This window comes from Macaca fascicularis, chromosome 11 (assembly GCF_037993035.2).
Source record: "Macaca fascicularis isolate 582-1 chromosome 11, T2T-MFA8v1.1".
NCBI lineage: Eukaryota > Metazoa > Chordata > Mammalia > Primates > Cercopithecidae > Macaca > Macaca fascicularis.
The window spans coordinates 23,161,760-23,168,525 of NC_088385.1; the positions used below are offsets into that span (position 1 = coordinate 23,161,760).

The window sequence follows — 6,766 nt, forward strand, 5'->3', positions numbered from 1 at the left end:
GCAATTATGCTAGTGGCAAGAAGTAAAGCTAGCAAGATTAGAAAGGGTCTCATGGTGAAGGGCTCAGAATGCCAGAGCGAGAACTTTGTCCATCATTTGAAAGGTAGCGGGGAGACATGGAAAGATTTGGGGTAGGGAGGCCACATGATTGAAGCTGAAACTTTAAGAAAATCAGCAGAAAATGTTACAGAATACCTAGTGATGTTTTCAATAAGTAGAATTTAAGTTATAAAAAGTTTAAATAGAGACTGCTTCATACGTTCATTTATGAAGAATAGGTAACCAATGTGGCAAAGATCCATTTATTAAACCTCTACTATATGGCTTGCAATAGGCTGGATGATATTGTGTGTATGAATTGCCTTTCAGCATCATTCTGCTCACCATCTTGTTCCAATATGTGTGTGAATAGTGGTGAGTATCATCTGTCTGAAGAGGAATCAGAATTAGCACTTTTATAAGATTCCACAAGTGCCCTCTGAATGTAATGCAGCAGGTTCATATGCAAACTGTGGTCATTTCTGCTGCTTGTACCTGTTATGATGACAGAATCAGAAATAAGCCTGTTGGAAAATTTTTATACATGGATATGCATATGAATTCCCTCTAGGTGCCAGAGATGAATTATTACGGCACCCTAGATTATGTCCAGTTCTGTTTCCAGGGAGGAGCTTCCTGGTCCATTATTATCTGGCGGTCTTTTTTCTCTCCTTCTATATATGTCTGCCTTTTTCTTGTTATCCTACTTGACCCCATCTGTGAAGTAAGCACTGGATAGATGTCCTTTTGGGGCTAGAAGCAATCTCAGCCTACTTCCCGCTTGTAGAAATGTAATGGCCCACGAAGCATTTTCTGTTCAGAAAAATACCTTTTCTTAGTTCAGACCTGTAGTATCTATAGCTATAAGCTCTCCTAAAATGATGGTTTCTTATCTATTAAATTCCGATTAGCTCATGTACTCACAGCCACATTTTTTCCAGATATTCTCTCTCTCTCTCTATATATATATATAGAAATATATACATAGAAATATATATTTCTAGATATACATATTCAATAAATAAGTATATATATAAAATATATCTAAGAAGTATTTAACTATATATGTTTTTATCTTGCTTCTTCATGCTTCTCTCTCTTGAGTGATTATGAGTACCTTGGAAATGAGAATTTGGTGAGATTTTAGTCTCTATTCACTGAGTCATTAAATCCAATTTTAAGAATTTATTGCATGCCACCTTAATCTGGTCAGAGGTTTTAACAATGGGTAAACCAAGTATATCCTTGTTTTAATTATTACCACAAAGCCAAGTTTTTACCAGCCTTTAGCCTTATAGCATTTAAAAATGTTATGTTTTACTGTTCATACTTGAGAAAAGGTTCTCCTACATCTATATGACACTCTAAAATTGTGTCCTATCTCTATTTCCTTTTATTCCGTTTTGCAGATCAAACTGCTCTTTTCTAAGATCATGTCCTTCTTACACCTTGCCATATGAAGAGGAAAGCAATCAACAATGGCAGTAATTTCTGTTCTCCAATTTTTAGAGCTAAAAGTTCATTAGATACTTAGTCTACATTCTAGCTACTGTATACTGAATGTTTGTGTTCTTCCAGAATTCACATATTGAAATCCAGGCCCCAGTGTTATGGTATTTGGAGACAGGGACTTTGGGAAGTAATTAGATTTAGATGAGGCTATGAGAATGAAACCCTCATGATGGGTTTAAGGCCCTTGCAAGGGGATGAAGAGCCTCTTTCTGCCAAGTGACAATGCAGGGTAAAAATGGTCATCTGCAAACTGGGGAACAGGCCCTCAGTAAGAACCCAACCACACTCACACTGTGATCTTGGACTTTCAGCCTCCAAAATTGTGAAAAATAAATATTTGTTATGTAAGCCACTTAGTCGATGGTAGTTTATTATAGCAGCCTAAACAGGGCAAGACATATATATTTTAATTGTGCATAGCATAATTGCTATCCTTTCACCTTGAAATATCAATTTCCTCACTGTCATCATCAGACTCACCCCCTAGTCTGATGCCACATATTATAGGTTATTTGTTACTTAACATCTCACTTCTACGTACCAATTCCTATATTAGCTGGGATGAAATAGATTATACTTTAGTATGCAAATCCCTCAATCTTAATATCTATAAGAACAAAGATTGTTTCAAAAAAGGAGTCAGAGAACTTGTAACTGTTGAGTACATAGTATATTCTAGGTACACTCCCATAGTCTTTATACGTATTATCTCATTTTAGTCTTCACAAGGTGTTTATGTGAATGTCTCTATTTTCTGTATAAGGAAAATGAGGTTTAGAGGGATTAAGTAATTGTTCAAGAATACATAGATAGTGCACAGTGTTATCAAGATTCCAATCCAGGTCTGTCAATGTTGAAGTAGTCTGGTCACATGTTACTGGCCACAGCTACTACATTTCAGAGAGCCTCTGCAAATCTAAGATATGTTGATTAAATTTCTGCCTTCTTTATTCTTTTGCCTTTTAGTAGCTAAGGGCATGACTGGACCTCCGTTTCAGATATCTCAAATTGAATATTAAACTATTCTATAACATTCTCATTCTGAAAATTGAGAGATTTGTGAAAGCTACTATTTATTTTTTCTTTTCTTTCTTCATCTTTTTTTTGCCATGAAAGAGTGTGCTTATAAAATAGAAGGAAAATAGACTTGCTTTTAGCAACATGCAAGAAAAAATCAATCTGAAAAGCAGTAGTGAAATAATAAAATAGCATTATTATTTGAGAAGAGATAACAATTGCACAGTAAAATTTGTTTACCAGAAAATAAAAACATATAAGCGATAAACAAAAGTTTAAAGAGACTGCAGGTGGATTGCATGGAGAAATGAAAAATGGAAAATCCCTTTTGTGTGTCAGTTTAACCATTTCATCTCTGATTTAGCATTTCAATCAAGAACTTAAAAAACAGAGAGGAACTTAAATAGAATTTTTTTTTTTTTTTTTGTAAGGGAATCGAGCTGCCTGGATGTTGCAGGAAACTAAATGACCCATTCAGATACAGTCCATGTACTGAAGATTATGACTCAAAGTACTAATATCTGATGGCTCACTTGGGCTCATATCCAATTAGCTGCTGATCACATTCTATTCATCTCTCTATTGATCATGTGCTTGCACCACATTTCCTGCTGAAATTAGCCAAGATATTGCTAGAAAGGAAAATAAATTTTAAATGATGCTGAATTTTGAACTATGTTTTCAAGTCTAGATGTGGTTTCAGTTAGTGCAAAAAGTAGGAAAGAATAAAAAAAGCTACACCATCAACTTGGTGAGAAAGGGCCTTTGTTCATAAATATAAACAAAGCAGTGCTTTTCTATAATTTGCCTAATTTAATTTCAAGTTTAAATGAACCTTAAATATACTTCATTGAAAAAATATGGTGCCAGTACAAGCTGCTTGCTTTCTACTCTGAATGGCCGTATCATTTATTGTACAAACGGTGGTACTAACATGTTATATTTAAGTAAAACTTAACATTTATGCAAATATTATAATTTTAAAAACACTTTCACATCCAAAAGCACATTTTTAAATCTAAAAAAAGACTTGTGAATAATCAATGTCCCCGTTATACAGTTGGGAAATTAGAGATCAAGTAAGATTAAGCAATTTACCCAAGCTCTTAAAACTAGCAGACTTGGAACCCCTGTGATGCAAAGTCTGGTATTTTCACTAAAACTACTGTCGCACTTGAATTGTTGGTTAACTTTAACCTCATATATACTGACTATCAACACGGTTAGAAGCTTCTTGAGCAAACTCACTCTTGTACAATTTTGTTTTAAATGAGCAATCCTTCACACAATGTCCTGCGCAGGACATTCTGGTGGTCATCCACAAAAAATTCTCTTGTGGATAATTATGATGACTAGCTACGAGAGTCTTTTTCCCAAAATAGGCTTACAAAATATTAGTCAACTTTGAAATGTATTGCATTTGTATTTAAAAATATAGTGAGTGGAAGCTCCTATAGAATTTCTTGATAATAAGATTCTGAACTATTTACTTGGTCAATCTTAAAACTTCAAACTATATATTAAAACAAGCCAAGAAAACACTCAGTTTCAAGCAAAATAAAAAGCTTGATTTTTTTTTAGGTATATCCCTTATATTTGTAACTTTCTGAGAAAAGTAAATGGCTTACTGCATAGAAACAGAGAGAAGCTATTAAGGCACACACTTAAACACTCCATTGAAGAATTTAATATAAAATAAACCACTTTTTTGTTTCCTTAAACCACACAATTATGATGAGCTCAATAGTTAACATCTTTGACAATATACTTTCTTTTTTTTTTAAATTTATTTATTATTATTATACTTTAAGTTGTAGGGTACATGTGCATAACGTGCAGGTTTGTTACATATGTATACTTGTGCCATGTTGCTGTGCTGCACCCATCAACTCGTCATTTACATCAGGTATAACTCCCAATGCAATCCCTCCCCCCTCCCCCCTCCCCATGATAGGCCCCGGTGTGTGATGTTCCCCTTCCTAAGTCCGAGTGATCTCATTGTTCAGTTCCCACCTATGAGTGAGAACATGCGGTGTAAAAATATGGAACGCTTCACGAATTTGCGTGTCATCCTTGCGCAGGGGCCATGCTAATCTTCTCTGTATCGTTCCAATTTTAGTATATGTGCTGCCGAAGCGAGCACTGACAATATACTTTCATCAGAGGTATTATATTTACAGTATAAGAGGAAACATCTCTCCAATAAAAATATAATTTCAAATATTTTAGCATAATTTAAAAACAAATTTCTGTGCTCAAAAAGTCTCAAAACTCTTCAGCTCCTAAAAAAACTTCATGGCCTTTGTAAAAACAGGCAAAATGCATTTTCTCTAAGAGAGAATTTATGTTCAAATAATTACCAGAGCTTGGAACTTAAAGATTCAGACCCCATTGTCATCATTCACAAATCTAGTATTTCTAGAAATAAAATTCACCAAAAGGCAATAATTCAACAACGTGTTACAAGTTTTCTTTTAGAAAATCTCAAAGGCAAACAAAAACTCTTGTTGTACATAAAATGTCATTTCAAAGGAACGTACTTATTTCCTTTTTCACACTTTATACTGGAGATTCATGCAAGTGGTGCCATTATCATTGAAATGACTTTTGTTAAGAACCTCTGTGCCTGAAACAAATGTGTATGAGATGGGAGAACAGCAGCTTTCTGGAGTGACTCCCACGATGGTAGCGGTGGTGGCAATGGGAGTTGTAGATCTTTTGACGAAATAGTCGAAATAATATATTGAATATATTTCTGCATGGCATTATTTATTTAATCCTTACAAGAACCCTGAGAGGAAACTGATGGCTAGTATTAATCTCATTATTACTAACATGAGAAAACTAAGGACCAGAGACGTTAATTACTTTACCTAATTAGGCAGCAGAGTCTAGCGTCGCCTTCTAATCCTGTAAGAATTCCACCATATGAAATTATTTCTTATTCCAGGGTTAAGTTTGAGTAAATGAACTGACGAGGAATTTATGCTTATATGAACAGAAGAGAGGCCAGCAATAAATTTAGCTATACCTCTTTTTTTTTTTTTTTTTTTGAGACGGAGTCTCGCTCACTGCAAGCTCCGCCTCCCGGGTTCTCGCGATTCTCCTGCCTCAGCCTCGCGAGTAGCTGGGACTACAGGCGCCCGCCACCTCGCCCAGCTGGTTTTTTGTGTTTTTAGTAGAGATGGGGTTTCACCGTGTTAGCCAGGATGGTGTCGATCTCCTGACCTCGAGATCTGCCCTCCTCTGCCTTCCAAAGTGCTGGGATTACAGGCGTGAGCTACCACGCCCGGCCTAGTCACTGAAAATTCTTTACTTAATATGTAATATTTCTGGCCTTTGTTAATTCTCTTCCTCTAAACCAGCACTATTGTGGGGTGTCTTTTCTTTCCAAGATTATTATATCAGAAGTTTACGTGAGATATATATAGAGATATATATATATATGCATATATATGTATTTTTTTTCAAATTTTGATTCTGTTGGAAACAGTTTTCCTAGACAAATAACAACTGGGGGTCCCAGGCGACCTCCACTGTTGTCCTCAATGCACAATGCACGTGGTCATAGTCTTATCCTCTCATGCATTCAGCATTCCTGATGAAACCATGCTGTGAGAAAGATTATTGAACTGGGAGGCTGTGAACCTGATGTAAAGTTCCAGCTTTTATCACCTTACAAGCTACTGGATTAAGGGTAAGCTATTGCCTTTCATTGGCTTGCTTTCCTCATGTGCAAAATGTTATCTTCAAACACTCTAATGTCAAAAAAAAAAAAAATTGAATGAATAAGACCTACTATTGAGAGCACAACAGTTTGATTACAGTCAATAATAACTTAATTGTACTTTTCAAAATGACTAAAAGAGTATAATTGGATTGTTTATAATACAAAGGATAAATTCTTGAGAGGATGGATACCCCATTCTCCATGATGTGATTATTACACATTGCATGCCTGTAGCAAAACATCTCATACCCCATAAATATATACACCTAGTATGCTCCCACAAAAATTAAAAATTAAAAATGAATAATGTCACTTGTACTCTAAGAAACAAACTCACTGTGCTAATGAACTTCAGAATTTGTGTAGATATAAGAATCTGGCCATGTGTTTTATGGACAGATTATGGATTTCAATTGTTATTTTAAATATGTTTTATGTAAATACTATTACCATTAGAGGGCAGAGATT

General features: G+C 35.1%; 1 non-coding gene across 1 annotated transcript; it reads right to left on the reverse strand.

Annotated features, from left to right (window-relative positions):
- Window positions 1-4,604: 4,604 nt before the first annotated feature.
- LOC123567847 (U6 spliceosomal RNA) lies at window positions 4,605-4,711 on the reverse strand. The gene has a single exon (XR_006690938.1). It is a non-coding gene; the product is annotated as a U6 spliceosomal RNA (small nuclear RNA).
- Window positions 4,712-6,766: the final 2,055 nt, after the last annotated feature.